At 42.5% G+C, this 20,926-nt stretch overlaps 1 pseudogene; it reads right to left on the bottom strand.

The window, feature by feature from the left end:
- Positions 1-2,403: 2,403 nt before the first annotated feature.
- Positions 2,404-6,927, bottom strand: LOC138845415 (E3 ubiquitin-protein ligase UHRF2 pseudogene; annotated as a pseudogene).
- Between the last annotated feature and the right edge of the window lie 13,999 nt (positions 6,928-20,926).

Below are 20,926 nucleotides of genomic sequence, written 5' to 3'. Positions count from 1 at the left end.
CATCATAAAGAAAAAACACAGTGCTAGAGCTGGAAACGATATTTTTGTTTTATACAACTGAAATGGTCTAGTCTCCATAAATGGAACTTCTAAAACCTAGTAAGACAGACTACTCAGTTAAAAACAAAAAAGCACACTAAAGTTTGAAATCAGATGCTCAGAAAAGATATTCAAATTGCAATAACTACAGGAAAAGGTTCTCAACTCCATTCATAGTGAAGGAAATGCAAATCAAAACCCTCTGATTAGTAGAAATTAAGTCTGACAAAAGTTAGAGTGAATGGGACTCCAGAACCATGGAACTCTAATGCTATATACCTTTACCATGGTTATTTCACTGTGAGTATTTACCCGTTCTTTCTAATAAGGCAAAAAGATTTCTAGTTATGGAAAAAATCCCACCCATAAGTCACACTTTTTGTTTTAGCTCTTATGTTCCTAACACTTCTAGTAAAATCATAAATGATAAAAAGCATTTTATAAAAGAGTGTGTTTTACTATTTGGATAGCCATCACATTGTTTTATCAAATCAGTATTTGTCTATCCATAATTTTCACTAAATCATAGTTCTAGTCCTTAAAGTCAGGGTGCCCCACTTTGAGAATCATTTGGGGAACTTCTTTTTTATAGCAAACATTTTTAGTTCAGTACTTTTAAGTATACTGTGTTACCCTCCTATTGGGCATGCATACTTTTTTATACTTCCAACACTCAAATGCATTGCAAGGTTCCCTGCTCAGCAGTTTATTTAGGTTGCTTTCTCTTTTTCTTGGTCGTGAAATGTAAAGTTGTTTAGAATTCAGAATTAGACTCACACTTGTCTGTATAGAAAGTTCTGAAATTTGTTTTCTAAAATACAAGTTTCATTCAGTAGCTCACATTCTCTTTCCTTATATCAGGTATCAGCAAAACTTTTCCATTAGGGTCAGATAGTGATTAGTATAAAAAGTCATAACTATTTAACAATGCTGTTGAGCACAAAAAGCCATAGATGATTAATGGCAGTAAGGAACTGTAGTGTTTAAAAAAAATTTACAAACACAGGTGGCTAGCAGACTGTGGTTTACCTCCTTTGCTTTATATTTTTAATAATAAGCAGATGCTTACTCCCAGATGTGTCACCTTGTATCACTAATCCATTTAACCAGAACTTGACAAAGATCTAAGTTTCTCGTATGTAAAAGAGGACACTCAAGGTCAATGCTCAAACCTAAGAAATAATTATAAAGAAATAATATGCATAAAATGCATACATCACGATCATTACTTAAGTATTATTTATAATAAAGAACTGGAAACAATTTTACAGGAATTTTCATTTTTAAAAAGTAAACTAGTGATAATTCTGCAAATAAACTCGATTCAGAAAAGGCAGATGGGGTATTTTCCTAAGTGTAAGAAGGTAACTGAAACAATGCCTAGGACTTTGTATCATGGGGAAAACATCTCAAAGAAGTAATAATGGAAATAGCAAGATCTAATAGTCCATGGGACTTTTTGCATTTGAAATTCTATTAAGTTTGTTGAAGAAAATTACTATGAAGGAAAATTGCAGCTAGTCTTAGAAGTCCAGCAGATAGCTGTTAGGTTGTCATCCATTTATAGTACATCAACACTGATCTTCAACAGTAATTATGGCTATTAAAATGCTCTTATGTAGGGATCAGTGCTGTGGTATGGCAGGTTACATCATGGCCTGCAGTGCCAACATCCCATGTGAGCACTGTTTTCAGTCCCAGCTGCTCCACTTCTGATCCAGCTCCCTGTGATGCACCCAGGAAAGCTGCAGAAGATGGCCAGGGGGCCCTGGGCCTGTGCACCTATGTGGGAGATCTGGAGGAGACTCCTGGCTCCCGGCTTCAGCCTGGCACAGCCCTGAATGCTGCAGCCATTGGGGAGTGAACCAGCAGATGCAGGAACTCTGTCTTTTCTTCTCTCTCTTTGCAAACTATCTTTCAAACAAATAATAATTTTAAATATGCTCTTATGTAATGTTTCATTTGATTTATAAGAATTTCATAAGTAATGATTTCTCCAATAAAATACTCAGCCATTTCCAAGACTGTTTCAAATAACTCCAAACTTGAAAAGAGATGAAGAATTAAGCCATTCTCACTTTAAAAAATTCTCAAGAATGTATAAAAATATTCACCCTACAGAGGCCGGTGCTGTGGTGTAGCAGGTAAAGCCACTGCCTGCTATATGGGTGCTGGTTTGAGTCCCAGCTGCTCCACTTCCGACCCAGCTCTCTGCTATGGCTTGGGAAAGCAGCGGAAGATGGCCCAAGTCTCTGGGCCATTGCACCCGCCTGGGAGACCTGGAAGAAGCTCCTGGCTTCAGCCACCTGGCCATCTGGGGAGTGAACCAGCGGACAGAAGACCCTCCCCCCCGCCCACCACCTGTCTGCAACTTTACCTTTCAAATACATAAATAAATAAATCTTTTAAAAAATACTCTCTCCTACAGTATGAAATTTCCACCTTTCATAAGAGCTATCTTTTTTTTTTTTTTTAACAAAGGAATATGTGCTCAACATCTAAAACTCATCTTCCCTGATTAATTCATTAATTAAATGGCATCAGTGAGGAGAGTCTTACCCCAAGAAAACTTTCACACGAAGTTCTTTTTGGTCCTTGAGATTGTCTTCAATGTTGTAATTTCCACATCAAACCAAAAACGTCTTTTTCCTGGATTTTCTACATTATAATTAACCATTACCACATTACCAATATTTAGTTCATTCCATTTTAAAATGGTTCTAGCTCATGGTAGAAGATCCTTTACATTCATTTCTAGAGTACCACTTTCCGGATATTCATCATACTGGATATGATAAATAATGTCTTCATCAGCAGCAACAGAGTAGACATACAGGGTACACTGTCCAATTTGTTTATGTTCTCTTTGGAATTATGATTTCTATTTCCATTAGTCCTTGTATAAGAACTGCCATTCTTCAGTGGAGTTTTGCCACATGAATGTCCATCAGAAGCTCTAGTAACACTGTATATGTGCTTCAAACCAAGCACCAAGGCCGACATCTCTGGCACCCACCAATTCATTTACCTTATATAGTCCAATGCCAGGATCAATAAGATAGACACGAGTTGATGTGGATGGTTGACTGGAAGATCCCACTCTTGAAGTTTTCTTGACTTTAGGTGGACTATTAGAACATGGGTTGACCTGTATATCAGTCTGTTTAGATGTGCTAGGAAGATCAGAGTCTGGGCAAACTAGTAGCTGAATAATATTCAGTCCAGCATCATAGTCAAATAAAGTATATCCAAACCCGCTCGCGCAGCTCCTCGATCGTAGCTTCACGAGAAACGTCCTTGATGGTGCGTGTCTGGGAGCCGTCCACGGTTCGAACCTGGATCCACATCTTGGCACGGGAGAGAGGGGTGGGGGCGGCCCCCTTTGTCACCCCCTCTGCTCGGGACGCTGCGCCCCGCCTGGCCCAAGGGCGCGCAAGGGAGAGCAAGAGCGACTACAGCCGGGCCTGACAGGCAGCTACGACTCCCAGACCTAGCACCCACCCTGCAGAGCCGAGGAGGGAAAACCCGCACCAGCGCGAGGAGCTACTGCAGCCTCCGCCTTACAAATAGGAAGAAGCCACTGGCAGAATGTTGATATCATGTTGTTCCTTGCTGGAATATTTGGTGGTTATACATTCAGTTTGCTGAGGAACATCTATGCTGTTTTTGTTTTTCTGAGATTTAATTATTTAATTGAAAGAGTCAGAGAGGGAGAAACAGAGAGAGAAAAAGATCTTCCATCCACTGGTCCACTCCCCAGGTATCTGCGACAGCCAGGGCAGAGCCAGGCCAATGCAACGAGCTTCTGGGTCCCCAACACGGGTGACAGGCCCAAGTACTCAGGCCATGTTCTGCTACCATTACCAGGACTAGATCAGCAGTGGGACAGCTGGGACACGAACCAGCACCCGTATAGGATGCTGGCATCTCAGGCAGTGGCTCTACCTGCTATATCACAATGCCAACCCCACATCTCTACTGTTTTCCACAGGAAATTTTATAGCTGTAAATGTTTATACTAAAGCATAAAGATATCATATCAATAAAACTAAACTTTCACCTTAAAAAACTAAACAGAGAATTAAATCTAAAGCAAACAGGAGGAAAAATAAAGATTAAAACTGACATAAACAGAATAGAAAAAATTCAGATATCCAAGGAAACCAAAAGTTGATTACTTAAAAAAAATCAGTGAAGCATATAAACATAATTAGAAAAAGAAAACAGAAAAAAATCTTAAATTAGTAAAGATCAGAAATGAAAGGGACATTACCACCCTTACAAAAATTCAAAATATTACAGAACACTATGGAAATATCACATGCTAATAAGTTAGACAACTTAGATAAAGTGGATAAATTCATAGAAATACACAACTACTAAAAACTTACTCAAATAGAAATATAAAATCTTAATATACCTATAACAAAAAAACTATATTAATAATTAAATTTAAAAGTCCCATGAAGAAAAGTCCAGGACTAGATGTCTTTGTTGGTAAATGCCCCCAAACATTTATAGGATAATTAATTCACTAACCCCTGCAAAATGTAGATGAAGGGAAAATATTCCATCTTATTCCAGGATACCAGTATTTCACTGATGCCAAAATAAAATATATCACAAATAAAACTACAAATAAATATCACCCATAAATATAGATGTAAAAGGGGCTGGCACTTTGGCATAGTGGGTAGAACCACTGCCTATGGTGTCAGCATCTCATGTGGGTGAGAGTTCAAGTCCCAGCTGCTCCTCTTCTAACCCAGCTCTCATCTATGGTCTGGGAAGGCAGTGGAAGATGGCCCAGGTGCTTGTGCTCCTGCACCCACGTGGGAGGCTTAGAAGAAGCCCCTGACTCCTGGCTTTGCATTGCTCAGCTCCAAATGTTGTGGCCATTTGGGGAGTGAACCAGAGGGTGGAAGACCATTCCCTCTGTCTCTCCCTCTCTGTCTATAACCCTACCTCTTAAATAAATTAAGTCTTAAACAATATAGAGAGAATGTAAAATTCCTCAACAAAACACTACCAAACAGAATACAGAAGCATAATAAAAGGATTATGTGTGTGAGCAACAGATTTATCCCAGGAATGAAAGGGTAGTTAGCATGAAAAAAATCTATTAATGCAGTAAATCATGTTAATAGAATAAGAAACAAATCCACAGATCAACTTTATAGAAAGAAAAAAGTATTTGAGAACACTTAATGCCCTTTGTGATAAAAAAAAATTCAACAAACTAGGAATGGAAGATAAACTCAATTTTGACAATGGATAAATATGAAAAACCCACAGCTACCATGATATCTAAGTAGTAAAAACTGAAAGCTTTCCTTCCATGACCAGGAAAAATACAAGTATTTTTGCTCTCGCCACTTCTATTCAACATTATATTGTAGGCTTTAGACAGGGTAATTGAAAACGCAATATAAAGGGAAAAAAGGCAACTTCTTTGGAAAAGAAGTAAAATTATCTGTATTCTCACACAGCATGATCTTAAGTAGAGAAAAATCCTAGGCAATCCATAAGAAACTAATAAACATGTTCAACAAGGCTGCAAGATAAAAGAGCAATACACCAAAATGAACTGTATTTCTACTGTTAGCAATGAACAAATAATGAAGAAAACAATTCCATTTATAATTGCTATCAAAATATAAGAATAAAATTTTCAAAAGGATTTCAACATAGAAACCTAAAATCTGCAAAACATAATTGTAAAAAATTAAATACCTACAAAAATGGAGAAACACATTGTGTTCCTGAGTTGGAAAATGTAATATTGTTAATATAATACTCCCCAAAGTTTTAGAAAGATAAACATTTTAAGTCCTACAAAAATTCAAGCTGCCTCTTCTTCAGAAGTTGATGTAGATACTGTAAAATTCATATGGAAATATAAGGGGCCCAGTATAGAAAAACAATATTGAAAATGAAGGATAATCAGTTCTCTCCTATGGCCTGGGAAAACAACAGAATATGGCCCAAAGCCTTGGGCCCCTGCACCCACATGGGAAGACCCAGAGGAAGAAGCTCCTGGATCATGGCTTTGGATCGGTGCAGCTCTGGCTGTTGCGGCCAATTGTTGAGTGAACCAGAGGATGGAAGCCCTCTCTCTCGGCCTCTTCTCTCTCTGTGTAACTATGACTTTCAAATAAATAAATAAATCTTTTTAAAAAAAGAAAATGAAGAATAATGATAAAAGACATTTCCTGGGCCGGCGCTGCGGCTCACTAGGCTAATCCTCCGCCTAGCGGCGCCGGCACGCAGGGTTCTAGTCCTGGTTGGGGCGCCGGATTCTGTCCCGGTTGCCCCTCTTCCAGGCCAGCCCTCTGCTGTGGCCAGGGAGTGCAGTGGAGGATGGCCCAGGTGCTTGGGCCCTGCACCCCATGGGAGACCAGGAAAAGCACCTGGCTCCTGGCTCCTGCCATCGGATCAGCGCGGTGCGCCGGCCGCAGCGCGCCGGCCGCGGTGGCCATTGGAGGGTGAACCAACAGCAAAGGAAGACCTTTCTCTTCTCTCTCTCACTGTCCACTCTGCCTGTCAAAAAAAAAAAAAAAAAAACATTTCCTGGGGCCGGCGCCGTGGATTACTTGGTTAATCCTCTGCCTGCAGGGCCTGCATCCCATGTGAGTGCTGGGTTCTAGTTCCGGTTGCTCCTCTTCCAGTCCAGCTCTCTGCTGTGGCCTGGGACGGCAGTGGAGGATGGCCCAAGTGCTTGGGCCCCTGTACCCTCATGGGAGACCAGGAAGAAGCTCCTGGCTCCTGTCTTCAGATTGGCACAGCACTGGCCATAGCGGCCATTTGGGGAGTGAACCAATGGAAGGAAGACCTTTCTCTCTGTCTCTCTCTCCCTCACTGTCTATAACTCTACATGTCAAATAAGAAAAATTTAAAAAGAATTTTAAAAAGACACATTTCCTAACATCAAAACACTGTGGTACTACCATAAGGACAGATATATATTTTATATTTATTTTTATATATTATATATTATTTTAATTATATATATTTCATATATATATATGAAATGGAACTTAGAGTCCACAATAAATGCATACATTTATGGTCAATTGATTGTCATCAACTCGAAATGGGCTGAAGAAACTCAACAACAACAAAATAATCTAGTTGAACAGACTGGATGACTCTACAGACATTTTTCAAAAGAGGAAATTCAAATGTCAAACAGACACATGAAAAAACGCTCAGGATCACTAGCCATCAGGGAAACGCAAATCAAAACCACAATTAGTTTTTACTTCACCCCAGTTAGAATGGCTTTCATACAGAATCAACAAGCAATAAATGCTCGTGTGGATGTGTGGGAAAAGGTACCTTAATCCACTCTTGGCAAGAATATAAACTGGTGCAGCCACTATGGAAGACAGGATGGAGATAGACCTCAAAAATCTGAATATAGGCCTACCATATGACCCAGCCATCTCACTTCTGGGAATTTACCCAAAGGAAATGAAATCAGCATTTGAGTTATCTGTACTCCCATGTTTACTGCAGCTCAGTTCACAATAGCTAAGGTATGGAATCAACCCAGATGTCCATCAACTGATGGCTGGATAAAGAAATTGTGGTATAGATATAGTCATAGATGTAATATGCAATACTACTCAATTGTAAAAAAAAGAATGACATCCTGTCTTTAACAAAATGAATGCAACTGGAAACTATTATATTTAGTGAAACAAGCCAGTCCCAAATTGACAAACATCAGGTTTCCCATGATCTGTGGTAACACAGTAGCAAAAATGTAATGTCTAGCAGTGAAATTGACATTTTGAGATTCAATGACTATTTATAGCCCTTTTCTCTACCATTGAGGAATAGTGTTTTCTATTTGTGGAACTCTTTACTTAGTGTAGGGTGTAGGGTTAATCTTATGAGTGTAAACTAAACTGAAAGTAGATCATTGTAGAAATCAAGGGAGGGCTGGGGCTGGCACTGTAGCATAGTAGGCTAAGCTTCCACCTGTGGTGCTGGCATCCCATGTGAGCACAAGTGCTAGTCCTAAGGGAAGAGCCTGCTATCCTCTGCAATTCCAGAATCATCCTCACATTCTACTGCCTTCAGGAATCCCCCAAGAGACTTAACCCAGTTCCCATTTATTTTGGGCAGTATTCTGAAATCCTTTCCTCATACAACAGTGATACACACACACACACACACACACACACAGAGAGAGAGAGAGAGAGAGAGAGAGAGAGAGAATTACAAAGTCAAAGTGATTTAGTACCTCTCAGTAAATTCTATCAGAGTCTAGTAGCAGGTGTCTGAGTAGAACATGTGGCTTTGCATCCAGTTTTAAGTTCCACTGTGCCTCAGCCACATCCCACAAAAAGTATATAAAAGTTCACAAAAATGGCTCATAAAAGTTTGCCTGACTCAGCACTGTGGCATAGAATGTTAGGCCTTTGCATGCTGTGCCAGCACCCCATATGGGTGCTGGTTTGAATCCCAGCTGCTCCACTTCTGTTCCAGCTCCCTGATAATACACTTGCGAAAGCAGCAGAAGATGGCCCAAGTCCTTGGGCCCCTGCACCCAGGTGGGAGACCTGGAAGAAGCTCCTGGCTCCTGCCTGGTCCAGCCCTGATCATTGCAGTCATTTAGGGAGTGAATCAGTGGATGGAAGGTCTTTCCCTCTCCCCTCTCCCTTCCTTTGCCTCCTTCTCTGTTTCTGCCTTTCAAATAAACAAATTTTTTTTAAATAAATTTCCTATGCAGATAAATAGCAAGTAAGGCAAACGTCCAACTTAAGAATGTAATTATACAATTAAAATTTTATTTCTGTGGCCTAATTACCCACTGTCCTATATCACATTTTCATATGATATTATTCTCCTTTCTTTTCCATATTGCTGGCAAAGGAAATATCAAGTTAAAATATACCCACTATCACAGGGACACAAAACGCAGCCCTCACTTTCCACGGTTGTCAGCCACAGCCCGTCACTGGACACCCCTCCCCACATGGGGTCTCTCCCTGCTGCATTTATCAGACTTTCTTCTTCCAAGGGAAAACAGCCTCAGGAGGCCAGGTCCCAACACGTGTCTCTCGACCTTAGTGCAAAGACATTTCTAGAATATGTTCTACTACGTAGTTCAGTTTCCCCCAGAGTAGTTCCAAAGAGCCACAGTTAGGAGCAACTCCACGAACTTTTCTCCCTTTGGTCAGGTGGCACTGTCACACCACATCTCGTGTGACTTACTGAGCACCAAAGCTGAGGAATCCACTGCAGGTTGGAAAACTTTCAACCCCATCACAAAATGCAGTGAGGACACAATTTTCCTCAATTTAAGAAAAACGTAAACTAATGTTAATTAACCATAACTGCTAAAAAATTTCTTTATAATTATTCAAACATGGTTCCAGTCACCTCAATTTAAATTTCTGAACAAGCTTAATTTGGTCATTGTATTTCACATAGTAAAAGGAATTGGACATCATGCCCAGTGAAATAAGCCAAGCACAAAAGGACAGATACTGTATGATCTCACTCATGAGAGGGTGCACTTCAAAGAGCTCACAGAAAAACAGAATTAAAAGGTAAGTCTATTTTTAGACAAAATAATTTTGAAATCCATGTATGTTTTTTCATAACAAGCTTTTCCCATGATCTTTTTATAGTATCCTCATATGTGAAATCTTAAAATGCTGATCTCATAGAAACAGAGCAGGAAGGTGGTTCTCAGAGGTGGGAGGGGAGGGGTATGAGGCAAAAGGCGATACTGATGGCAGGGTTCAAAGTTTCAGTGAGACTGTGGAATCAGCTTCAGTGAGCATCTGCCCTGCACGATGACCACAGTTCATAATACACTGTGAGATTAAATGTTTCTGAAACAGTGGATTATCATTCTCACCATAAAAAAAGAGAATATATCAGTGAAATGATGGATGTATGCATTAGCTTGATTTTTAAAAAATTCTATTGTTCATCATATATATATATATGCAACTATTTGTGAATTAAAAAGTCTATTTAAAATGCACTTTAAAAGCACTTCAAAAAAAAAGAAAAGGGAGGCAGTTGACCAGAGGTTTCATTGCCCTGTTCTCCCAACTGCCACACTACCCACCCATTCCCGGTCCCTCCAGGACAGAGCCACCATCCCAAGCTGTCTGTCACGTATGCTCAGGGGCCACCTCCTCTCCAGCTGACAGGACAGCCTGTACCATCACTGGAACTCATACTCAACTGTCAGTAAATTCTCCTAGCGTGTGGTCTTGAGCTGAACTTCCTTTCCCTTTTCTTGAGAGGACACCAGCTTGTCACTGTGCACAGCAAACACCCTGCAGCCCTCCCCGTGGTGGCCTTGTCCACCATGCCTGCAGCTGGGCTCAGGAGCCTCATTTTCCCCAGTGAAGTGCCCCTCCCTCCCTCATAAATCCCGGTGCTTCTGAAGTCTAAGTTCAAACTTACCCCTTGTTGCCTTCATTGTTGCGATCACCTGCCGACCACATGGTCACTCTTCCTCACTCACTGAATACAGTAGAGTCCAGGTCACTGTCTTCCTTTTCAGCAACACTCACAAGGGCACTTCAAAAAGTCTGTGGAAGATGATACCAGAAGATGTCTATTTTGGAGGAAAAAAATGCAATCTGTACCTGGTGTTTTTTCACAATACACATTTTCTACAAAGTTTTTGAAGATACCTCATTTTTCCAATTTTAAAAATTTTGGCACCAAGATAAATTTATCTTTTAATTCCATTTTCCGCAAACTTTTTGAAGTATCCTCATACATCACCATTCTTGGAAAATACATTGCTGATTCAACTCAACAACTTCTCTTCTTCATTTCATTAATCTTTCCTCCTGTTCAATTCCATTCCCCTGCCTTCCAGACCACCAGTAACTACTCTACCTCTGAGCAGTCTCTATTACATATACTTCCCTTTATCCATCCCCCACCTTCCAACTTTCAGCAAACTGAGCCTAGCACTTCAATCTCTGCAATTCTCTGATCTTACAGAGACCTGGAATTCTTGATTTGGCCTCTTTGCGTTTTCCATCATTGCCCCCATATCCTCATTTCTCTCTTAACCCACTCACAGTCCATGGCACAACACATTTACCTAGATCTCTTGGAGACATGCTTGATCTTCTATTCTAGCACCTTTTCTTATTCCATCATACTTGCTGGCAGAAGAGACTACTGACACCCCATATCTTCTGCCTGTACCTGCACACTCAAGCAGATAGACCAGAAGAAATTAATCATCTTGCACCAAATGGATTGCCAGTTTTTGAGTAAATTTTATTGTAATACAACTGCATTCATTCACTTCTACATTATCTATGCCTACTTCTATGCAATAATGGCAGAGTTGAATATTGAGACAGAAGCTGGCCGGTGCCGCGGCTCACTAGGCTAATCCTCCACCTTGCGGCGCTGGCACACCAGGTTCTAGTCCCGGTCAGGGCACCGGATTCTGTCCCGGTTGCCCCTCTTCCAGGCCAGCTCTCTGCTGTGGCCAGGGAGTGCAGTGGAGGATGGCCCAAGTGCTTGGGCCCTGCACCCCATGGGAGACCAGACTAAGCACCTGGCTCCTGCCATTGGATCAGCACCGTGCGCCGGCCATAGTGCGCCGGTCGCGGTGGCCATTGGAGGGTGAACCAATGGCAAAGGAAGAGCTTTCTCTCTGTCTCTCTCTCTCTCACTGTCCACTCTGCCTGTCAAAATAAAAAAAAAAAAGAGAGAGAGACAGAAGCTATGGCCCATAAGAACAAGAATAGCTTATCTGTCACTTTAAAGATACCTTTGCCTAACACTGGGAGCTAAATCATTCCATAAGAAAATCCATAATCATGCTAACTGGTCTTAATTTTGTTTTATGTCCTCAAAACTCACATCAACATCCAACTTTCACAGTCATGACTACTACTGTCCCTAGTGAAACAGATTCCTTCTCACTCTTGACAACCTCACTTCCAAAAAGAGAAAGAATATATATAAATAAAATTAAAATAATTAAAAATAAAATAATTTCATCTTACAACATCTAATACACTGCCTTGGCTATGTGCCTTTGTCATCTTCTTTCTCCCTCCCTTCCTCCCTCTCTCCTTTCTGCCTCCTCCCCTGGAAAGTCATGTATTAATATTTCCTGTTTAGAAATAAAAGGGAAACTTAATTTGATCATGCATTCCCCTCCAGCTCTGCTCTATTTCTTTTGTTTACTTTCCTATAAAATTTCCACACCCACTGTTACCTACTTTCTATATCTCATTCTGTCCCCATCACTCCACTGAGAAGGCTTTTATCAAGGTCACCTAAGCCCGGACAGAGTTTGTGCTCAGTTCCCACTCTGCAAGCCTTACCAGCAGCACTGGAGGGGGCTGATCAGGAAGTCCTTCTTGAAGGACTTGCTTCTCCTCGTTCCCGGAACTCCACATCTGCCTGCATTTCCTCCAATCATCACAACCTTTCTGCAGTTGCTAGATCTCTAAAGTCAGCAAAACACAGAGCTTGTGTTTAGCCTTCCCATTTTTTCATTCCTCTCCCCTCTCCCCCTAGGTGATCCTATCCATTCTAATAATTTAAATGCCATCTTTAGGCTGCTAAGTCCCGAATCTGTAACTCAAGGCTTGATTTCCACCTTGAATTAGACATCCAGCAGTCAAATCAACACTTTCACTTAAGACATCTATTTACCACTCTGAACTTGGACTAATCAAGCATTAACTTCACTTCTCCATTTTCAGAAAATGGTCTGACAATTCACTCAGCTCCTTGGGTCAAAAAGCTAACAGTTTTCCATGTTTACTTCCAGTTCACACCCAAACCACATGCGAATCTCACTGGTTCAGCTTTCACAACACAGCAGACATTGAATCACTGTTCACCATCTCCACTGCTACATCCTAAACTAAGCCACTGGGTCAGCCTGCTGCCTCCATCTTGTTCTTCTACAGTCCATTCTTCACACTGCTAGAGTGATATTCCTAAACACTAAACCACATCTCACTACCTGCATGTGGAAACCCTCCAGTAACTCCTCACTGCTCTTACAGTAAACCAAACTCATTACTATATATAAGTATATATATAGAGAAAGTGTGTGTGTATGATATATATATCATATCATAGCCCAGTTGCTATGTCTTTGCACTTTTTTTTTTGACAGGCAGAGTTAGAGAGAGACAGAGAGCAAGGTCTTCCTTCCGTTGGTTCACCCCCCAAATGGCCACCATGGCCGGCACACTGCACCAATCCAAACCCAGGAGCCAGGTGCTTCCTCCTGGTCTCCCATGCGGGTGCAGGGCTCAAGCACTTGGGCCATCTTCCACTGCCTTCCCGTGCCACAGCAGAGAGCTGGACTGGAAGAGGCGCAACCAGGACAGAACCGGCACCCCAACCGGAACTAGAACCCAGGATGACGGTGCCACAGGCAGAGGATTAGCCTAGTGAGCTGCAGCGCAAGCGTCCTTGCATTCTTGTCTCGCTCTGATGGTCTTCTGATGGCTATTTCCTTTTCAAATGCTACCCTTCAGAAAGACCCTCCTGATGACCACTTAGATCAATTTCTATTATTTTACTGTTTGTTTCCCTCATAGCACTTATCAATTCTCCAAATCATCTGCACATAAATGCTTTCATTTATTTTGATAAATATTTCTCACCAAAATAAGCTCATGACTTGCAAGCAAAAACTTGGTCATTCTTCCACCACCAGTACCTGAAACACTTTTAATATAAAACCCTTGTCTGATTGACTGACATTTTAACTAAATAAAACAAAGTCTGGAAATTAGTACCTACTCCTAAGGCAGTTACAATTTAGAACACTATTTTATATTCAAATGATGGTTGGATTTTGGAATGTTGGGCCATTGACAGAAATATTGCATCCTTAGAGAAGCACAGAACCCTACTCTCTCAGGTAGTTATGATCCAGAAAGAAAATCACAACTTAAAAAGTGAGATTTACCCCCCCAAACACACACACGTTCATCCCAACCAGGTGCCAGCCTTCCCAATTCAGATACATTCAGCAGCCATGAAAGCTCACAAAGTGCACTGCACCATGGCATCTGTTGAAAAGGTACTAGTCCCTAAATCAGGCTGGATGACCACTCATCCACTGAATGCTTATCATCCCCATGGCAGTGGGTTCTCTAGAAAGATTCCTTCCTATATCACCTTTATCTCCTACATCTTAAAGGAAAAACAGAAGTGACATTATAGAGATGACAGCTAAAGGGCTGACATATGGCCTAGCAGTTAAGCCACTTAGGACATTCACATCCCATATCTGAGTACCGGGGTTCAAGTCCCAGGTCCACTACTGATTCCAGATTCCTGCTAATGTGGACCTGGTAGGCAGAAGGTGATGGTTTAAGTATTTGGGTCCCTGAACCCACCTGGGAAACCCAGCATGAGTTCCTAGCTCCTGGCTTCAGCCTGGCCCAGCTCTAACTGTTGCTGGCATTTGGGGAGTCATTCGGCATTTGGGAGCTCTTGTGTGTGTGTACACACACATGTGCACACACACCCATTTCTCAAAGTTAAAAATATTTTTCTAAAAAATCAAATACCAGTTAGCAATTTTAAAAGGTCTTAGCCTCACCCTGTCTCCACTGGAGCCACAGCTCCCCATGACACAGGGGAAGCAATTGTTATCTGATGCCTCTTCTGCCCATCAGGGTCAAAAGCATGGGTGAACCCTTGGACAGCTCTACATAAAACACTCTTCTTGTCTTGTGGGCTCCAGGGCCTGAATCTGTCCTGGAGACTAGACAATGTCAAAAAGCCTCTCTCTTTGTTGAGTTGGTCTCCAGGGCTTAGTTTACAGTGCCTCAGCCTTTTTGCACTGCAGTTCATTTGTGTAACCACTTACCTTCTGAAAGGTACAGGTACACACACACATACACACACACAATGTTCTGAACAAATTCTTCAGGCCTTCCTCTGCTGTCTCTCCAACTAGAAGAGACCTCCACTTCCCTAGTCCACCAGAAGACAAATTGCACCCATTGCACTAAAGCTGTAACTGGGATAAAATAAGCCAATAATGGAGCTACCTCTATCAGAAAAAGTTTCAATATTCTCAGAACAAAACACTCTCTGTGAACTTCCTCAGCACCCATCCATCACTTGTGGATGGAATTAAAAAACCATTGGGAGAGTGAGACACAAATCCTTAAATGAAAGCCCAGAACACATTTTGCCCCCTTTCTCTTCTTTGCAGCTCCTGTTGGCCTCTGTGACTTTCCCGAAATGACCACAGGAGCCTCCTTCATCTCACCTGCTGCCCTTACCATGTGATTCTGAACCAACGCTCATGTTCCCTCCCCTTGAATGGGGACAGCCCTCTGCACTGACTCCATAAGTAGAATGTACAAAGTGATGCAACCTAAGGGGAGACCATCAAAGGCCTGCAGCTTTGCCAGGTTCTCTGGAATGCTCACCCTGATTGCCCCACCACCAGGCTGTGAGGAAACCCCACATACCTTTTGCGGGATGGGGTGTGAATGTAGAGAGGCCTATATAGAAGGGAAAACCAAGGCGCCCACCCTCAGCCCAGCTGCACTCCAGCTACTGCAGATTATCAAGCTAACTGAATCCTTATTGTTTCAAACCACTGAGTTGGGCTGCTCTGATCCACAATGGATGGAAACAAAAGCAGCTGCTGGCCTAGTCTCCTTGTCACTTGGATGAGATGGTCACTCTCTCCCAGCCAAGTCAAGGAATGTCTGGGCCTTCTCATCTTACCCCAGATCATTGCTATTTGGACTTCACTGCCTAAACTTAGCTTGGCCACCTGCTCATCTCCACTTCTGCCCTGCACTGCTTCACACCCACCACTAGCTCCCCACCCTTCTCAGAAGCCCACCCTTGCCCCTCCACAAAGATTCAAGGCACATGTCAGGGTTGTATCAGGACTTAAAATTGGTGCCATTGTCAGCCTTCCAGTGGCTGGAAGAGAGAGAGATCTCCAAAATGTAAAGGGCTCCGTCAGTAGCATGAACACAGAAACAAGCTGTGACACAGTCAGCCTTCAGGAGTGCACCCAGAGCCAGGAGCTTTACATGGAGTCCCAGTGTGTACATCTAAGCAGGGTCACAGGAGGGAGGAGGAAATGCCTGCAAAGGGAAGGGGTCATAGCTGGCAAGAGTACAAGAAAAATGGCCCACTGCCACAACTACTAGTCCAGTCATGTTTTAGGACTTTCTATTTAAAGAGTTACAGAGAGGGAAAGAAAGAAAGATTGTCCATCTGCTGGTTCACTCCCTAGATGGCTGCAATGGCCAGCACTGGACCACACTAAAGCCAGGAGCTTCACCCAGGTCTCCCACATGGGTAACAGGGGCCCAAACACTTGGGCCATCTTCCATTGCTTTCCCAGGCCATTAACAGGGAGCTGCGCAAGGAGGGCAGCCAGGACCTGAATCAGTGCCCATATGGGATGTTAGCGTCACAAGTAGGCAGCCTTACCCACTATGCCACAGTGCTGGCCCCTCAAGAAGATCATTATTAAGGTCTTTCCTCACAACTTTTTATATCCAGTAACTATCAACAAAGGGAGTGAGATTGATCAGGAAAGGTTTATTCCCTGTAAACTCAAGGATGTCTTCCTTATAATCACACTTCCTCCATAGATGCTTGTGGGCCATTGATTTCTTTCGCTGCGTGCATGTGCACACGTATGTGAGTGTGTGTGTGTGTGTTTATAATGAAGCAGATCCTATATTGAGATTAAGCCATGTATAAAAAACACTGATCTGCCACTTGTAAATCGTGGGCTGTGATATCAGATCTGGGTCCCATCATGACCAAACGTGTGACGTAGTGCTAAGTCTTCTGTGTCTTAATTTATAAAATTGGAGTGATTAAAAAAATAGTTATTTTAGGCCAGCGCCGTGGCTCACTAGGCTAATCCTCCGCCTTGCGGCGCTGGCACACCAGGTTCTAGACCCGGTCGGGGCGCCGGATTCTGTCCCGGTTGCCCCTCTTCCAGGCCAGCTCTCTGCTGTGGCCAGGGAGTGCAGTGGAGGATGGCCCAAGTGCTTGGGCCCTGCACCCCATGGGAGACCAGGAGAAGCACCTGGCTCCTGCCATCGGATCAGCGCGGTGCGCCAGCCACAGCGCACCGGTCGCGGCGGCCATTGGAGGGTGAACCAACGGCAAAAGGAAGACCTTTCTCTCTGTCTCTCTCTCTCTCACTGTCCACTCTGCCTGTCAAAAAATAAAAATAAAAAAAAAGTTATTTTCAAAGGAGTTTTTATAAAGGTAACTAACATAACATAATAACTGATCAAGAGCCTGAATAGGAAACTAATAAATTTTGAATTCCTTCTCCCTATGGGCAAATTGTGGCAAGTCTGCTGTGGGCTGCCAAACTAAGTCATTTCTCCCTACATATTATTTAGAGCTTAACCTAAGTCAGGGCATGTCCTGACTTCTACACTGGAGCCAATTAGTCACTTCTAGGCTATAGCTCTACAGGTCCTAATGCCATGCTAAAAACACACATCAGAGACTCTCTCCTTTCCTATTTTTTCCCCAATAGCTGCAATTGCATTTTATCACCAAACAAAACCACATTCTCCTTCTTGGCCGTGTCTAAAGTGAAGCGTTTGCCACCAACTTGCTCAGAACAAATCCCTGCAAAGCAATCCGACCAGAGTCAGGGCCTGATTCAAGTCGGTGATGGGGACTCTGTTAATGAAAGTCTGGCAGAAAGGCCTACAGGGAGTCTGTCCTAGCAGGAAATCCTCTATGTGGCTCCTGATTTTCCAAGCTTTACAAGCACAGCTGAAAATAGCCTATTTTCTCAATTTTTCACTTCAGCATCCCCCTTTAAACCAGCTCCATTCCATAAATACTGCATCTTTAGGGACACGTGTGGGAGGCAGTGATCCTGGTCCAAGTCCCAAATCCTGATTTCCGAGTCCCAAAGCTGTACCCTGCAGGTGTTCGGGGGAGACCATCTCCAAAGTACAACTGCCTTCAAGCATTGTAGAAAACTGAGAATGAAAATGTGTTTTGTTCCTAGAAGTGAGTAGGACTTCAGCCTGTACCTTACCCAAAGTCTCATTAATGCCTGCCTTAAAAAGAAGGGCTGGTGGCCAGCACTGCAGCTCACTAGGCTAATCCTCAGCCTGTGGAGCCGGCACCCCAGGTTCCAGTCCTGGTTGGGGCGCCGGATCCTGTCCCTGTTGCTCCTCTTCCAGTCCAGCTCTCTGCTGTGGCCCAGGAGGGCAGTGGAGGATGGCCCAAGTGCTTGGGTCCTGCACCCACATGGAAGACCAGGAGGAAGTACCTGGCTCCTGGCTTCGGATCAGTGCAGCACACCGGCCATAGCGACCATTTTGGGGGTGAACCAATGGAAAAGGAAGACCTTTCTCCACCCCCCCCTCACTGTCTAACTCTGCCTATCCGGAAAAGAAAGAGAGAGAGAGAGAATATGACCTATTCCAGACAAGAACTGGACGGAAGGATAGCAGACAGTGAAGGAAGTAACCCAAAATGTCACCCTAGACTTTTCTTTTTTAAATAAATCTTTTTTTAAATATTTATTTATTTATTTGAAAGTCAGAGTTACATAGAGAAGGAGGGGCGGGGGGGTGTCTTCCATCCACTGGTTCACTCCGCTGTCATATCATTCCATGGTAGTAAAAGATGAAACAGTTGGGTAAAGCTTAAAATATATATTAGATGTTACAACTTGGATTTCAGAAATTTAAGAGAAAGAGTGGGCTTTGAGAAGGAAGATAATTCTAAAAAATATCTGATCCCATCTTACCTAAGCACTCTGGTGAGAAAGAAGAAGTCAGGTGTTCAATTCAGTTGTGCTTGATGCCCCAAACACAAAATAAAACAGTGCAGCATCTCAGAGCCTGGCCCTGGAGTTTGACCAGTGGCATTTGAACCACAGCCTTACCACTTTACAGTAGGAAATGTGAGCCTATTAACTAACCTCTCTACAATGCCATTGTCTGATCCATAAAGAAAGAGATGTAACTGCATGTATCCCAGTGGTTGCTGTGGTGATTAAATAAGATAATGCAGTTGGCTCCTAATAGAAGCTCAACAGATAGTGGCTATTGTTATTTTTTTATGAGGCTGCATTCTAGGCAAAGAAAATTTAAGGATGAAGCTTGATCCCTGCCCTCAAGCAATTGCCCGCTATTGTAAATAACTAAAATACAGTGAGAAGTGATTAGGATATAGCTACAGCTACCTCAAACCTTCTTGCGAATCAGATGTGGAATAAGTTACTCATGTTGTCTCAGCTAATGAAACTGTTATCTACAGAAAACACCAGGATCTGCCTATTGAGAAATAATTCAGATGGTAAAAGAATCACACAGTAATAATTCAAAGTGCGAAAAAATCACTCAAGGGCTGGTGTGGTACAGTGGGTTAAGCCACTGTCTGTGATGTCATCATCCCATATGGGCACCAGTTCAAATCCCAGCTGTTCTACTTCCAATCCAATTCACTGCTAATGCACCTGGGAAATCAGTGGAAGATGGTCCAAGTGCTTGCACCCCTGCCACCTACATGGGAGAACCAGATGAAGCTCCTGCTTTCAGCCCAGTCTGCCCTAGCCCAGCCCCAGCCATTGGGCCATGAACCAACAGAATATTTCTCTGGCTCCCTAACTCTGCCTTTCAAATAAATAAATCTTTAAAAAAAGAAAAAGAATGAAAACAGGGCCCAAACCCAACAGAGAGACCACTGCCTCCCAGGTCTACATCGGCAGGAAACTGGAGCCAGGAGTAAGAGCTGGAGCAAACACAAGTACTGAGATAGGGGCTATGGATGTTTTAACCACTCCTTCAAGAACCTGGTATCCAGACTGAGAATAATTTGACTGGACAACAATGAAGCAATTAGAGCCTTAAACTCGTTCAGAAAACTTAAGAGCACCCACAGTCTCTTAGTGCTTTCAAGTCTGTATAACTTGAGCTCTATTCCTAGATAAAAGAGAATTTTCAAATGGAATTCACAAGCTTCTGTCAGTGCTCTTTGTGAAACTAATGCAAAAATGGAAAGTTTAAGATAGGATGGAAATGAGTAAATGCTATTGTGGTTTCCAAGGAGAATTCTACAAACCACAGCCTGGGGCTTTGCAAAGACAGTGAGCTGTCGTAAAGCAAGAGAGAAGGAAGTCAGAAAGAAAAGGATTCTCGAAGTGAAAGGATAAATCAGTGTCCAGTGCCAGAATGTGACAGACTATGGCTCAAAGTCATTTGTGCACATGCCACATGCCACATACTATCTATCCTGGGTACCGCTCCATACATGATCCTATTGGATTTCCAATAGCGAAAGGCACCATTATGTCCACTTTTACAGATAAGAGAACAGGCATACAAAGAGAAGGATTAAAGTAGGAAGAATCTCTGGCCTGTTTCAGTGTTAAAATTGTATGTTCTCAATTCTGCCTGTGGAGGATGAGCACCAGACATTCTGGATAAATAGAAACATCCAGAATCTACAGAGGAGTCTGAACAAACTGGAGAGAAAACAACACTTGCCATGTCCAAAAGAGCTTGGTAGCCAGCAATGCTCTGCAGAGGAGACACTATGGCAGAACTGTTTTGTGGTTTCTTTCCGGCCAACACACTCCTTTTGCTGAGAGCTTCTGACCTACTCAGAGGTACACATTTTCACTCCATGCAGATACATAGATACATAGTTAGATAGGTAATTACTGGCTCCTGAATATTTGTCATGGGTTGAATAAGACCTGTCTTCCCCAAACTCATACAAGATGGTTAAACTCTACTGTTTTTTTTTTAATTTATTTGTTTTATTTGAAAAGTAGAATTACAGAGAAGCAGAGGGAAAGAGAGAAACAGAGACAGAGACAGAGACAGAGACAGAGTGAGTGAGAGTAAGAAAGTGCATGAGAGGT

Source organism: Oryctolagus cuniculus, chromosome 15 (assembly GCF_964237555.1).
Source record: "Oryctolagus cuniculus chromosome 15, mOryCun1.1, whole genome shotgun sequence".
NCBI classification, from domain to species: Eukaryota; Metazoa; Chordata; class Mammalia; order Lagomorpha; family Leporidae; genus Oryctolagus; species Oryctolagus cuniculus.
Note: the sequence above shows the minus strand (reverse complement) of the source record. Positions and strands in the feature narration are given on the sequence as shown.